Raw genomic sequence first — 16850 nt, forward strand, 5'->3', positions numbered from 1 at the left:
TGGGCCATCAAGGAACATGTATAAAGGATACATGGACAAGACCAAAGGCGTTAGGTTCCAGGGTGGGAGGTGGGGATTGGTGGGGCGGTGGGGCAGTGGGGCATGGTGGGGTGAATATGAAACAACTGTATTTGAACAACAATTTAAAAAAGAAAGAAAGATATACAGAGAACCAAGAGTGAAGGGAAGGATACCGGGACTGAAATCAACAATTGGGAACAGAAGGAAGAAATAAACATTCAACCAGAAGAGAGTGAAAAAACAAGAATTAAAAACATGAGGAGAGATATCAAAACCTCTGAGACAACTTTAAATCTTCCAACACCCAAATCATAGGGGTTCCAGAAGAAGATAAAGAGGAAGAAATTGAAAACTTATTTCAACAAATAATGAAGGAAAACTTCCCCAGTCTGGCAAAGGAAATAGACATGCAAGTCCAGAATGCTCAGAGAGTCCCAAAGAAGTAGAAGCCAAGGAGGAACATGCCAACAAACATCATAATTAAATTACCCAGGATATAAATAAGGAGAGAATCTTAAAAGTAGTAATGGAATAGGAGACAGTTAACTTCAAAGGAGTTTCCAGAAGGCAATCAGCTAATTTCTCAAAAGAAACCTTGTGGGCAAGAAAGGGCTGGAAAGAAGCATTCAAAATCATGAAAGTCAAGGACCTATGTCCAAGATTACCCTCTCCAGCATAGCTATAATTTAGAATGGAAGTGCAGATAAAGTGTCTTTCAGATAAGGTCAAGTTAAAGGAGTTCATCATCATGAAGCCCTTATTATAAAAAATGGTAAAGGATCTTATCTTAGAAAAAGATCAAAATTATGAACAGTAAAATGACAATAAACTCACAACTATCGACCACTGAACCTTTAAAAAAATGACAAAAACAAAAACAAACAAAGCAAACCACTAGAACAAGAACAGAATCAGAGAATGGAGATCACATGAAGTTATCAGTGGGGAGAGGCAGGGGGGAGGATAGGGGAAAAGGTACAGGGACTAAGAAGCATAAATCGTAGGTACAAAATAGACAGGGGGAGGTTAAGAATAGTATAGGAAATGGAAAAGCCAAAGAACTTACATGTATTACCCATGGACATGAACTAAGGTGGGGAGGATGGTAGTTGGAGTTGGGATGCAGGGCTAAGGAGGATAAAGGGGAGAAAGAAAATGGGACAAATGTAATAGCATAATCAATAAAAATATACTTTAAATTTTTAAAAAAAGAAAAAAATGGAATTTAAATAAAAAGAGAAACAAAGCCCTGACAACACACTGGTTTGGGCCCTTCATGGTAGAGAAGCATTCTAGTTCAGACTTCCCATTCCCACCCCTCCCAGAAGGATCAGTCAGCTCTGGAGTACTCCTGGTCACTTGACATTTTATGAGAGTCATTATCATACATTTAATTCACAATCAAGGCTCAAGTGTCTCTGAGGAATCTTCAGTTGTCCTTTCATTCCAGGGTGCAGTCAATGAGAGTAGGGGTAGTAGCAAACCCATCCAGGTCTGGGCAAAGGCCTTTGTGAACCACCCCTCTAACTTCAGCCCCTTCTTTTCTTTTTGAGGTTCTCAGGTGCAAACTACCACAACCCAGAGTGTCGAGAGTGTAATACTCCAGAGCAGGGAGCTTGGCTCCTGTGTCCTCAGAAAGGCCAAGGCATGGGGAGACTCAAAGTAATGCCTACAGAAAGGTTGGGTCAGAGCTTGGATTTCTATTGCACCCAAAAAGGACTTTGTTTACAAGACATGTGGCTCTGGGAATTCTGAGTTTCTGCTCTGGGCAGCCATCTTTTCTCTCAGACAGTCCTCTGGGACAAAAACCAGACTTCCCCCAAGGAATGCACATAAGAACTCCCTCTCTGCAGCTGGACAGCCCCACTGCTGTCTTGGAGACAGCCATAGATCAGGAGTATGGAGGCCTGGGTTTTACCCACTCCACAGAGGGATCTTGGGCAAGCCATATAGCCTCTTCTGCTTTGAAAAAGGGGCAGTGATCCCTGCCCTGGGTCTCTCTGCATGAAGTTATTGTGAGAATCGTATTCTTTAACATGTGTAAAAGCACTTGATAAACTGTAAAATAAGGGTTGGGAATCATTGTCCCCAACTAGATCATCAACACAATATAGGCAAGCTCACACGAGCCAGATGCAAACAAGATGGTAAGGATGTGTGTGTGTGTGTGTGTGCACATGTGTGTGTGATTATGTGCCTTAGCACTCCAATACTAATATATCATGGTTAATGATTATCTGTGGGGTTTCACCATCTATGTCTATTCAGCAATGAATCAACTAAATTAATATGTTACAGCCTGAATGCAGAGACAGAGTTCTGAGGTTACATAAAAACCTTGTAGTAGGGTTTGGCACTCTAGAAAAACATGAGTGTGCACACACACACCTGTGTTCTCAAGTAATTTAAGTACCCAAATAACTGAATGCAAAAATAGAAGAGAAAGAGAGGTTTGGAGAGTCATATAATATTGGGCCCTGAGAGTTGTCAATCTGCAAAGCTTCTTGGAGGAGGAGGTAAATTCTGAGCTGGGTTTTGGTAGAAAGCCTAGACATGCAGGCATCAGGAAAAGGACTTACAGAGACAGAAATTGATCAGTTTTAATTATTCTATTATCAAATCATGATCATGATACTTTACCCTTTTAGAGGAAATGAGGATTTACAAAGTTTTACACATTTATTATCTCATTTCAGTTTCATTACAGACCCCTGAACTAGACAGTTCAATTTTTATTATCCTCATTTTATAGATGAGACTCAGAGAAGATAAGGGGTTTTTCTAGTGTCTCCATGAGTATAGACAGTGGAGCTGGTAGAAGTGCACAAGACTCCTGACTTCTACCTAGCTAGTGACCTTTCCACAATCTTCCCTACAGTCTCACCCTAGCACTATGTCTGGTTAAGTCTGTAAACTCCTTGGGGACAGGTACCATGTCTGGGTAATGGGCTCTGGGCAGAGCTTGAAAAATTAGTCAGTACAGGGGTCTGTTGGCTTTAGAGTCAGACAGAGTTGAGGTCAAACCAAAGTTCAGCCATTTACTTGACCTTGGGTGTTAGTGCCTCTCTAGTCTCAATTTATGTAGAATAGATCATTGTAAGGATTAAAAGAGAGAATGTCTTTGAAGCACTTAACACCATGTGTGGTATATAGTATTTACTCAATTAATGGTAGCTACTACTATTAACCTTTTGGCTATTTGTTAATTGTTGCTAATCAAGAAGACATTTTTGGCCACATTGTTTACTTTTTTAAATATCTTGTTTTATATCTGTTTTTTATTTAAGTATCATCTGTTTATAACATTAAATAAAGTTCAGGCATGTGACAATATAAATCGACATCTGTATGTGCCATATCATGCTCACTACCAAAAGTATAGTTTCCATCCATCTTCATAATATTGACCCCCTTCACCTGTTTCACTGTCCCTCAACCCTACTTCCCCTCTGGGAACCACCAATCTATTCTCTGTACCCATGAGTTTGCTTTTATATTTGTTTTTACATTCCACCTGTGAGTAAAATTACACAGCATTTTTTAAATTTTATTTTAATCATTGTTCAGGTACAGTTTTCTCCCTTTAACTCACATTCCAACCCACTCACCACTTCCCTCCCATTATCACCCTCCCCCTAGCTTTTGTCCATGTGTCCTTTAAATTTGTTCCTGTGAACCCTTCCCATTCCCTCTTCTCTCTCCTCTGGTCACTATAAGTCTGTCTCCTATTTCAGTGCTTTTGGTTATATTTTGCTTGTTTCTATGTTTTGTTGTTTAGGTTCCTGTTAAAGATGAGATCATATGCTATTTCTCATTCACTGCCTGGCTTGTTTCGCTTCACTTAATGCTTTCCAGCTTCATCCATGCTGTTGCAAAGGGTAGGAGCTCCTTCTTTCTTTCTGCTGCGTAGAATTCCATTGTGTAAATGTACCATAGTTTTTTGATCCATTCATTTACTGATGGGCATCTAGGTTGCTTCCAGCACCTAGCTATTGTCAATTGTGCTGCTATGAACATCGGGGTACAAAGGTTCTTTTATATGGGTGTTTTAGTGTTCTTAGGATATAGTCCCAGCAGTGGAATTGCAGGGTCAAAAGGTAGATTTATTTTTAGTTTCCTGAGGAAGTTCCATACTGCTTTCCATAGTGGTTGTACCAGTCTGCAGTCCCACCAACAGTGCACTAGGGTACCCTTTTCTCCACAACCTCTCCAACACTTGTTGTTTGTTGCTTTGTTTATGATGGCCATTCTGACTGGTGTGAACTGGTATCTCATTGTGGTTTTAATTTGCATCTATCTGATACCTAGCGATATTGAACATTGTTTCATGTGTCTTTGGATCTTCTGTATGTCCTCCTTGCAGAAATGTCTGTTCAAGTCCTTTGCCCATTTTTTAATTGGATTCCTTGTCTTCTTAGAGTGCAGTCATGTAAGTTCTTTATATATTTTGGAGATTAAACTCTTGTCTGAGGTATCATTGGCAAATATGTCTTCCCATACAGTTGGTTCTCTTTTTATTTTGATACTGTTTTCTTTAGCTGTGCAGAAGCTTTTAATTTTGATGAGGTCCCATTTGTTCATTCTTTCCTTTATGTCCCTTGCTCTAGAAGACATATCAGTAAAAAAGTTTCTGCATGAAATATCTCAGATTTTCCTGCCTGCGTTCTCCTCTAGGACTTTAATTGTGTCACAGTTATTATTTAACTCTTTTATCCACCTTGAATTTATTTTTGTATAAGGTGTAAGTTGGTGCTCGAGTTTCATATTTTTGCACGTGGCTGTCCAGTTCTCCCAACACGATTTGGTGAAGAGGCTATTTTTATTCCATTTTATGTTGCTGCTTCCTTTGTCAAATATTAATTGACCATAGAGATTTGGGTTTATTTCTGGGCTCTCTGTTCTGTTCCATTGGTCCATGTGCCTGTTTTTATGCCAGTACCAGGCTGTTTTGATTACAGTGGCCTTGTAGTATACTTTAGTGTCAGGTATTGTCATCCCTCCTACTTTACTCTTCTTTCTCAAAATTGCAGCAGCTATTCGGGGTCGTTTATGATTCCATATAAATTTTTGAAGTGTTTGTTCTATGTCTGTGAAATATGCCATTGGTACTTTAGTAGGTATTGCATTGAATGAGTAAATTGCTTTGGGTAGTATGGACATTTTGATGATATTAATTCTTCCAATCCATGAACATGGTATATGTTTCCATTTCTTTATGTCTTCCTTGATTTCTTTCCTCAGTGTTTTATACTTTTCTGAATACAGGTCTTTTACCTCTTTGGTTAGGTTTACCCCTAAGTATTTTATTTTGCTTTTTGCTATTTCAAATGGGATTCTTTTCTTGATTTCTGCTTCTGCTGTTTCATTGTTGGTGTACAGAAATGTCTTTGATTCTGGATATTGATTTTGTGTCCTGCTGTTTTGCCAAATTCATTTATTAGGTCAAGCAGTTTTTTGGTGGAATCTATAGGATTTTCTATGTACACTATCATGTCATCTTCGAACAGTGACAGTTTTGTTTCCTCCTTTCCGATTTGGATTCCATTTATTTCTTTTTCTTGTCTGATCGCTGTGGCTAAAACTTCCAGTACTATATTGAATAGAAGTGGTGAAAGTGGACATCCTTGTCTTGTTCCTGATCTTACTGGAAAAGATCTTAATTTTTGCCCATTTAATATGATGTTGGCTGTAGGTCTCCCATATGTGGTCTTTATTATGTTGAGGAATGTTCCCTCTATTCCCACTTTGCTGAGTGTTTTTATCATAAATGGGTGCTGTACCTTATCAAATGCTTTTTCTACATCTATTGATATGATCATGTGGTTTTTGTCTTTGCATTTACTTATGTGATGTATTACATTTACTCATTTGCGAATATTGTGCCATCCTTGCATCCCTGGAATGAATTGCACTAGGTAATGTGTATGACCTTTTTAATGTATTGTTGGATGTGGTTTGCCAGTGTTTTGTTGAGGATTTTAGCGTCAATGTTCATCAGTGATATTGGCCTGAAGTTTTCTTTCTTTGTTGTGCCTTTATCTGGTTTTGGAATTAGGATGATGTTGGCCTCATAAAAAAAGTTTGGGAGTCTTCCATCTTTTTGAATTTTTTAAAATAGTCTGTGAAGGATAGGGGTTAGCTCTTCCTTAAATGCTTTGTAGAATTCTCCTGTGGAACCATCTGGTCCAGGGCTTTTGTGTGTTGGGAGTTTTTTGATTACTGCTTCAATTTCTTTTGCTGTTATTGGTTTCTTCAGGCTTTCTGCTTCTTTTCTATCGAGTGTTGGAAGATTATATTTTTCCAGAAATTTGTCCATTACATCTAGGTTTTCAAATTTCTTGACATACAGTTCTTCGTAGTAATTTCTTACAATCCTTTGTATTTCTGTGGTATCTGTTGTAATCTCTCCTCTTTCATTTCTGATTGTGTTTATTTGGGTTTTCTCTCTTTTTTTCTTGATGAGTCTGCTTAAAGGCTTGTCAATTTCATTTATCTTTTCAAAGAACCAGCTCTTGGATTCATTGATCCTTAGAATTGTGCTTTTAGTCTCTATGTCAGTGAATTCTGCTGTGATCTTGGTTATTTCCTTCCTTCTGCTTGCTCTGGGCTGTCTTTGTTGCTGTTCCTTGAGTTCTTGTAGACGTAGGGTTAGGTTGTTTGTTTGGAATGTTTCTAACTTTTTTAGGTGGGCCTGTATCGCTATGAACTTCCCTCTCAGGACTGCCTTGGCTTTGTCCCATAAGTTTTGGGTTGTTGTGACTTCATTTTCATTTGTTTCCAGAAACCTTTTGATTTCTTTGTTTATTTCATTCTTGACCCATTCATTGTTTAACACTATCCTATAATCTCCATGATTTTGAGTCTTTTGGGTTTTTTTCCTAGGGGTTGGATTCTAGTTTCAGTCTCTTGTGGTTTGAGATAATGCTTGGTATGATTACAATTTTCTTGAAATTCTTGAGGCTTGTTTTGTGTCCTATCATGTGGTCCATCTTTGAATATGCTCCATGTACATTTGAAAAGAATGTGTATTTTGGCTTCTTTTGGATGGAAGGTTCTGTATATATCAGTGAAGCCCATTTCATCTAGGGTATTGCTCAATGCCACAATATTTTTGTTGATATTTTGTTTGGAAGATATTTTGTTTGTTTTTCATAGTGGGGTGTTAAAATCCCCCACTATAATTCTGTTACTGTCCATATCTTTCTTGAAAGCCTCTAAGATTTTCTTTATGTATCTGGGTGCTCCTATGTTGGGTACATACATATTTACAATATTTATGTCTTCTCGGTGGATTCTTCCCTTGAGTATTATGAAATGACCTTCTGGGTCTCTCTTTATGGTCCTTTTTTGGAAATCTATTTTGTCAGATATGAGTATTGCTACTGCGGCTTTTTTTTCTGTCCATTTGCTTGGAAAATTTGTTTCCAGCCCTTCACTTTCAGCCTGTGCAGATCTTTTATCCTGAGGTGGGTCTCTTGTAGGCAGCATATGTGTGGGTCATGTTTCCTTATCCAGTAAGCTATTCTATGTCTTTGGATTGGAGCATTTAAACCATTTACATTTAAGGTTATTATTAATGGGTACTTATTCATTGCCTTTTATGTACGTGTGTTCCTCTCTCCCTCCCTCCCTCCCTCCCTCTCTCTCTCTCTCTCTCTCTCTCTCTCTCTCTCTCTCTCTCTCTCTTCTTTCCCTTCCTTAAAGCAGTCCCTTTAGCATCTCTTGCAGAGCTGGTTTAGTGGAGGTGTATTCTTTTAGACTTCTTTTATCTGGGAAGCTTCTTATTTGGCCTTCTATCTTGATTGAGAGCCTTGCTGGGTAAAGTAGCCTTGGTTGCAGACCTCTGGTTCTCATTACTTGGAATATTTCTTGCCATTCTTATCTGGCTTGGAGTGTTTCCATTGAGAAGTCAGCTGTTATCCTTATTAGGGCTCCCTTGTATGTTACTTCCTGTTTCTCCCTTGCTGCTTTTAAGATACTCCCTTTGTCTTGAAATTTTGCCTTTTTAATTATGACGTATTTTGGGGTGGGTCTCTTTGCGTTCCTCTTGATTGGGACTCTCTCTGTTTCCTGGATTTGTGTGACTTTTTCTCTCATCAAATTCGGGAAGTTTTCCATCATTACTTTTTCAAATAGGTTTTCTATTGTTGATCTTCTTCTTCTCCTTCTGGTATTACTATTATACGGATATTTTTACGTTTCATATTGTGTTGCATTTCTCTTAATCCCCTTCATTCTTTCTGAGCCTCTTTTCCTTTTCTTGCTCTTTGTGGGTGTTTTTTTCTACTTTGTCCTCTAGCTCGCTGATCCAATCTTCTGCTACATCGATCCTGCTTTTCATTCCTTCTACTGTGTTCTTCAGTTCAGAAATTGTATTCTTCATTTCCTCTTGGCCCTTGTTGAGAGTTTCTATTTCCTTTTTCATGCTGATGTAGTTTTCAGTGAGTTCATTGTAGCTTCCCTGTAGTTTCTCGTAGCTCATTGTGAGCTCATTGAGCTTCCTGACGATCATTGCTTTGAACTCAATATCTGATAGTTGAATTGCCTCTATTTCATATAGCATTCTTTCTGAGGCTTCCTCCTTTTGTTCCATTTGGGGATTGTTTATTTGTCTTCCTATTGTTTGTGAGACTCTTCTTGTTAGCCTCAGCTTCTTATATTGATCTGTTTTGGCTACCTGGGTTTGTGGTGTGAACTTCTTTAGTGGAATAGCAGTGAGTTTCAGTGGTGCAGTTTCCTTGATCTCCTAAGCTCACTGGTCTTGGGCTGTCATTTAAGAGGGCTTTGTGTTTGCCTTTGGGTTTTGATTGTTGTTGAGTCTTTCTTTGGTGGTTCCTTCCCACCAGCTGGTTAAATGAGGGTCACTCTGTCCACCACCTTCTGTATTTTGTTGTGCTGGTGAGGGCAGGTTGTGTTGAAGCTGGTTCTTCCATATGTATAATACTTGTTAAAGAATTCTTGTTCAGTTGTTTGTATTTGGTACCGTCTCTACTGTTCAGTTGTATTTCCAGATAGGTCCTGGATTGAGGTTTGTGTGGTTACCGCTCCCTCCTTCACCTTCTGTTGTTATCTGTTAGTGATTCCTTTGTTGTTGGGTTTCCTCTTCCAGTGGGTATCCTGGTGTTCACCACCTCCACCTATTCTTTTTTGTCATCAGTTGGAGGGGCAAGGCAAAATGGTTTAAGACAGCAACAGAGAATTCTAAGATATTTATAGTAGTAGCAAGTGGGGAAGAGCTAGGAGATGCTTTGACTATGTATAGTGTTAACCGTGATCTTCCACCCAGCTAGTTAATTTTTAGAAAGGATGGAAAGAAGATAAGACTCTTGTTGGGGAAGGAAGGATTGTGAGTTGAATCTATAAAGCAGGGAGGTTGTGGGATGTCAGATTCTGAGGTAAGGTGAGAGTAAAGGATAGTAAATAGGTGTAGTGTGTGAGAGAATAGAGTTAACCACTACAGTAATAGAGTTCAGGAAACTTTGAAATGGGCTATGATATGGGGGTGGGGGTGTTGTGAAGTAATTACAATTGCATGGAACAGCAGTTATTTACAATAATATTATGGCAACAATCATATAACAGAATCTATGAGATCTAGGTAACAAGAATAGGGAGTACAGAACCTTGAGTAGTGTGCTAATGCGACACAGGTGAGTTAAAGGACAGTAGATTAGCAATACACTGTGGAAAGAGATATCAGGGGAAAGCTGTCAGGTCATACAATATATCCAGCCTAGCAAAGCAGACTATACAAAAAGAATACGGATACAAAAATACTATTAAAAAATATGTAGGAATACTGGAACAATAATAATACAAATATGCAATAACTTGCAGTTTCTCTGTAATAGCAGAGTGAAATTTATCTCACTGTCCCAGCTGTTGTTATGCCCCTTCTTTGGGTTCAGCTTTGGTCTTTTCACAGATCCAGGATTTTGTCTCACTTGTAGGTGTTTAGAAAAAAAATTTGAAAAGTAAAAATAGATATGGCAGATGAAAGAAGGAAGAAGAGATAAAATTGAAGGACAGGAAGGAGGAAAGAATAAAACAAGAAATCAGGAAAGAGAGGAAAAAGAAATCAAAAGAGAATAAAAACAATAAAAATTAAAAAATTAAAAATTCTTTAAAAAAATAGAATCAAATTAAAAAGTCTCTTGGTTTCAAAATGGCCAAACCAGTTTTTCTGCTCTTGCTGGCTGCAGCAGGCTAAGAGGTGATTGGTATGGCTTTTCTTCCTTGGCCAGCGCTCGCACTGGCTCCTCAGCCTTGCGCCCTGGGTGTGGGAATCAGGTCTTTCCCCAGGGTTACTGCTGTGGACTGGGGTGTGGGGATGCTCTCCATGCATGCGCACCGGCATCTGGGTGGCAGGGAGGCTGGAGCAATTGATCACTTTATGAGAATTCCCCAGTGTCTGTCTATTCACTCCTTCCTCTTGAGAAATTCCTCCTGGTCAAGCCTGCTGCTCCCCACAGTGGCATGGCTTCTCCCACCACCAAACGCTCCAGCCAGACCAGTGACTGTGGGGGTCTGGGCTTGCTGCGTGACCCAGTCCCTCTGATGTCTAGAGCCTCCAAAGGTGCTCACAGCCCTTGTGTGTTTGCTAGCACCTGGATTCCTCCCAGTGCTGCTCAGACCTTGTTTGGCTGGGGAGGGAGCAGTTGTCCCAGCTCTCTCCCAAGGACTCTGTGGCAAACCCAGCAGTGGGCCCTGGGCCTGGGGCTGCAGCCCCTGGACCACACGCTGGTCCTTGGGACCCTACCTTGTTGCAGCACTCTTCTTAGTGTCCGGTTTTTCAGTTCCACCACAATCCTTGGTCCCCTGTTTTCAAAAATGCTGAAGTATGTTGGTTGCTTGTTTCTCTACTCCATAGATCAGTCAGGATTTTCTCCCCTGAGCAGAGGGAAGCCGAATCTGCTCATTCCTACTCTGATGCCATCTTAGCCCCCCGCATTTTTTCCATCTGACTTATTTCACTGATCATAATTCCCTCAAGCTCTATCCATGTTGTTGTAAGTAGCAATATTTCACCATTTTTATGACTGAGTGGTATTCCATTATATATCTATACACATCTTGTTTATCCATCCATCCATCAATGGGCACTTTGGTTCTTCCCATATCCTTGCTATTGTAAATAATGTTGCAATGGACATTGATGTGCATGTGTCTTTTCAAATTAGTGTTTTATATTTTTCAGACAGTCACCCAGAAGTGGAATTGCTGGATCATTTGGTAGTTCTATTCTTAATTTTCTGAGGAACCTCCATACTGATTTCCATAGTGTCTGTACTAATTTATATTCCTACCAACAGTGAGTTTATGAGGTTCCCTTTTCTCCTGGGATTACTCATCATTTCTTGTCTTATTAATAGTAGCCATTCTAACAGGTGTGAGGTGATATCTCATTGTGGCTTGCATTTCCCCAGTAATTAGTGATATAAACACCTTTTCTTGTACCCTTTGGCCATTTTTACAAGTTTCTCTCTTCTAAAATAAATGGGTCATTCAATACCTGCACTGCGACCATTCATGACTGTTATGAGAGATGGTCCCCAGGAGCACAAGCAATTCATTTCTCTTTCCATCCACCTGGGCCCATATGTCCAGTCCAGTCCTCATATCCTGGAGGGGTTCTAGGAACACTCCTATAGCAATTAATGTCAAGTCTGACTCCTCAGCCATTGTTGAAATCCACTTCAGTCACCAGAGCTCTCATTTCTATTAAAACTCCATTTGCCAACAAAGTGAAAAGGTGATTATGAGTCCTAGTGTTAAATCACTTTGCAAATGAACTAATAAAGAGAAGAATTAAAAATAATCAGACTTTTTCATTACACTTTATAGCAAGGAAATTAAAGGTGTAAGAATGTATTTTTTTTCTCAAATTTAAGTATTCATTTTTGAGATTTATAGGGGAGTTGAAATGATTCTGTGTATACCCAGCTTCCCTTTTTATGATAGAGAATACATTATAAAATTCAAAACAACATAGAATGAAGAGGGGATTTACCATAAAAAATATATAATGGAGTGTTTTACACTTTAATACTTATTTTCTGCACAATTACACCAAAGAGAGATTAGGCTGCTATTACTTTAGGATACTAGGTAGTGAAATGGCAAAGAGTCTCACCAGCTGTCAATATTTTTAAAAAGCAGGAGGATGAGCTGGCTTCTCAGATATCCAAGCACTGTAAAGCTCCTTGAATCATCTTTTCTCTAGAGGAGATAGGATGAGGGACCCAGTTCACTTCACGGAGCATAATTCAAGTCACCAAGACGGGTAAAAGCAGCATCCTAGGGCCTGAAACCAAATGGAATGACACAGAAAAGACCTTCCCAGCTAATTGTCAGGTCTGGGAAAAGGTGGAAGAGAGAGATATGTGGTGATCTTCCCTTCCTTAGCACTCCCAGTTGCTCAAACACACACACCGCCGAGACTGAGTGTGGAAAATGGACTGTCTAGAGTTAGGAGAGATACAGAAAGGTTCAGAAGGACCTTGGTCCTCCAAACCAAATCCTGAGAGTCCCTGACAAATGGGACCAAGGATTGATCCAGCCTCTGCTTTCCTCAGTCCCAGTCAGTTGGGTATGGAGGATGCAAACCAGACTTCCCTGAGTGGGGTGAGAAACAGTTGTGAACTCCTCCTTTCCAGGCACCAGGGGAAGAAGAGGAGTGAAATGACAGGAAAGCAGACTGGGAAGGGAAGCATCCAGGGAGGCATCTGGAGGAAGGAAGCATGAGAAAGGAGATAGAGTTTGCAAGCCAACAGAGAGGCAGCAGAGCAGGGACACTCAGTTCTTACCACTCTGCAGCAGCTGAAGACCACAGTTCCTTCTACTTGTTTGTGATCATACAAGTACAAAACAAGAGTCAGAAAGCCATCAACATAGAAGCATCATTGGCAGCAGTGTAGTCCCAAATCAGATCTAGGGGAGGTTGCTTACATCAGACCTGTCCCATCCAGATGTGCTCCAATGGTTAATCCATCTCTCCTTGAGGACTCTAAGCTGGAACAACTCTGTCCTGTGTCCTTTCTACCCACACAAACAACAGCTGGACCAGGGGAGGGGGGCCCACTGATAGAGCCAAGCCCTAGAGCCACTAATTTGTCTACCCCTTCTCCAAGGTGGTAAAGAATAGCAGGGAAACACCACTGAAAGATGTAGGAACAATTTCTATTAAACATGATTTCCTAATTAAAAGGTTACAAGGAATCTCAGTGGAGCTAATGAGGATTGAATGCTTACTCCAACCTACTCTGAGGGATGGGTCTCAGGGTCTGATCCTTGGTTCCACCAGCTCCAGGCTTGGGAAAGACCCTGGGCTTAGGTAAGGCCCTAAATAGATTTTGATGCATCTCTATCAAGGTTTTGCATGTGCTAATATTGAGAGGTTGTGGGGTGCCGAGCACTGTGCTGTGTTTTCCATGTATCATATCCTCACAACACCCCTGCAATTGACATAATTTCAATTTTGTCCCCATAATTGAGACTCTGAAAGTTTCTGTGACTTGCCCAAAGTCACACACCCAGAAATTAGTAAACAAAGGTGGGATTCAAACCTAAGTCTCTCTGATTGTAAGCTGTACTGTTTTGCCATAATCCCTTAGAGTCTGTATCTTGAGAACAGTTGGCATTGACCCCATTCAGACCACACATGCATGCACACACATATGCGCACATACCTTGTGGTCACAGAAATTGTCCTCAGGCTAACATTGTCTCTGAGCAGGGACCCTGCTCCCTTTACTCTCTCATCACCATACATTTTAGATGGTGGGACCTGTGTAGCCAAAACTAAGAGACAGGAGGGGCCTTCTTAAAGGATCCTGAGATTCCTCCCAACCACCCAATTGTAAGCTCTGGAGAAATGTCCTTGGCCCTGCTAGTGAGGGGTTGAGAATGGGAACAGAGCAAGAAAAAGCAAATAGGGCCCGTATCTGAGACCAAATAGTACTGAACCCTAGTGTGCTGTAACTCAGAGGCTCCTGATATCACCAGATGCCATGTGTGGACACTCTCAGGAAAACTGGGGCTTTGCTTTCCCAGAAGCTTCTGAAGCTGTGGAAACAGCTCCTTAAAGGAAGCTGCAGCTAAAAATCCTCCAGGAATCTCACTACCACTCCCACATCCTGGATGAGTAGGAGGTTGAGCTACAGTAGGGGCCCAGGCCACAGATTTCCTTCCCCTCCTCATTTCCATACCCAATCCTCATCTTTACTCTCCCCTCCACCTCAGCTATGAGCCCCAGACTATTCGACCCATTCCCACCAGGGTGCATTTCCTCATCCCACATAGGAGATTAAGCTGTCAGATTGCCATGGGCCTTCCTGCCTTGGCCCTTCAAAGGAGTGGAGGTGTGGAATTTCTGTGGTGCAACAGCAGGAAATATGCAGCTGCCTTCCCCTAGCTCCCACTCCCCACTCAGAAGCCTCTCTGTAGTTGCACCACACAAATTATACTTAAATGTGGAAACTCTGGCTGCAGACATCCAACACTTATTTTCCCCCCAAAAAAAAGTGAAGGGTGCGTCTTCCTTTAAGCAAAAGAAACTCACTTCCTGCATATCTGAGTTGCTGGCCCCCCAAAACTTTCCCCCACCAACCCTGCCACCACACAACTGTCTTTGCTGAGAAGAAAACTGGTTCTAAAAGTGTGGTCCTGGGGAGCTCAGTAAGATGGTGGAGGAGGGAATGGAAGCCACACTAACTTCCTCCCAGGACAAATATGTAATTACAACTAAATTGTAGAAAAATGACCCAGAATAAATAACTGAACCATAGAGAAAGAAGCCTTATAACCTTGGACAGACAAAAGAATCAGCTTCATCACAACCTGTCTGCACCTACTAAACAGCATAAAAGTTGTGGTGGGTGGAGTGACCCTCAGACAACCAGCCCAGGTAGGACCCACCAAAAAATGACCAAACAACCATCAAAACCTAATTACATCAAGAAAGCCAATGTAAATGTCATCCCAGAAGCATCATATTCAGATGATCATGGAAACTGCACCACTGAATCTCACAGGTATCCTACCACAGAAGTTCACACTACAAACTCAGAGAGTCAGAACAGATCAATTTTTTTTTTTAAAAAGAGGCTAACAAGAAGAGTCTCACAAACAATGGGAAGACAAAGGAACAAACCCCAAATAAAGGAAAGGAGTAATTCTCAGAAAGAATGCTAAATGAAATAGAGGCAAGTCAACGTCAGATATTAAGTTTAAAGAAATGGTTATGAGCAAGCTCAATGATCTAAGAATTGCCAAAAACTACAGGGAAACTAGTAGGAACTTGCTGAAAACTATACCAACATGAAAAAGAAAATATAGAGGACTTTTGGCCAAGATGGAGATGTAGGTAGACACACTGTGCCTCCTCGCACAACCAAAAGAAGGAAAACAAAATTAAAAACAAAAAGCAACCAGAACTGACAGAAAATTGAACTGTATGGAAGTCCAACAATGAAGGAGTTAAAGAAGAAACATTCACCCAGGCCAGTAGAAGACATAGAGATGAGCAGCGGGGCAGAGAGGACTCACAGCAAGGCAGTGACTGGAGGACAAGGGTGGGCAAGGTGGCAGCTGGTGAGCAAGGTGGTGGCTGATGGACCCAGCAAGGCAGCAGATTGTGGACTGGGTGTTCCCACATTTGTGTGCAGATAAACTGGGAGAAACAACTGGGGAGTGAGACAGATTGTGCAACCCAGGGTTCCAGTGCAGGGAAATAACGCCTCTAACCTCTGATTCAAAACACCTGTGGGGGTTGAGGTGGCAGAGGGAAAAACTCCTAGTCTCGCAGAAGAGTTCACTGGAGAGATCAACAGGGTCCTAGAATATATACAAGCCCACCCTTACAGGAATATGCACCAGAAACACCCAATTTGATTGTGGGTAGCAGGAGAAGTGTCTGAAAACTAGCAGAGAAAGGAACAAGCACCATTTTCCCCTCTCATACTCATTCCCCACATACAGCATGAAAACACAGCTACATGGGTTGCCCCGTCCTGGTGAACACCCAAGACTCTGCCCCATACCACATAACAGGTGCACCCAGAACCAAAAAAAAAAAAAAATGGCCAAATGAAAGAACAGCTCAAAGCAACAGAAAAAATACAACTAAATGACAAAGAGAGAGCCAAACTATCATATTCAAAGTTCAAAACACTGGTAATCAGGATGCTCACAAAACTGGTTGAATATCATTGCAAATTAGATGAAAAAATAAAGGCTATGCTAAGTGAAATAAAGGAAAATGTACAGGGAACAAACAGTGAAGGCAAGGAAACCAGGACTCAAATAAATGGTATGGACCAAAAGAAAGAAAGAAACATTCAACCAGAGCAGAATGAAGAAACAAGAATTAAAAAAAAAAATGAGGAGAGGCTTAGAAACTTCCAGAACATCTTTAAACGTTCCAATATCTGAATCATAGGGGTACCAGAAGGAGAAGAGGAAGAGCAAGAAATTGAAAAGTTACTTGAAAAAATAATGAAGGAGAACTTCACCAATCTGGCAAAGGAAATAGACTTCCAGGAAGTCCAGGAAGCTGAGAGAGTCCCAAAGAAATTGAATCCAAGGAGAAATACACCAAGGCACATCCTAATTACATTGGCCAAGATTAAAGATAAGGAGAGAATCTTAAAAGCAGCATGACAAAAGGAGACAGTTACTGACGAAGGAGTTCCCATAAGACTGTCAAGTGATTGCTCAGAAAAATCTTCTAGGCAAAAAGGGGCTGGAAAAAAGTATTCCAAGTCATGAAAGGCAAGAACCTACATCCAAGATTGCTCTATCCAGCAAAGCTTTCATTTAGAATAGAAGTG

The sequence above is a fragment of the Phyllostomus discolor genome, chromosome 6 (assembly GCF_004126475.2).
Source record: "Phyllostomus discolor isolate MPI-MPIP mPhyDis1 chromosome 6, mPhyDis1.pri.v3, whole genome shotgun sequence".
NCBI classification, from domain to species: Eukaryota; Metazoa; Chordata; class Mammalia; order Chiroptera; family Phyllostomidae; genus Phyllostomus; species Phyllostomus discolor.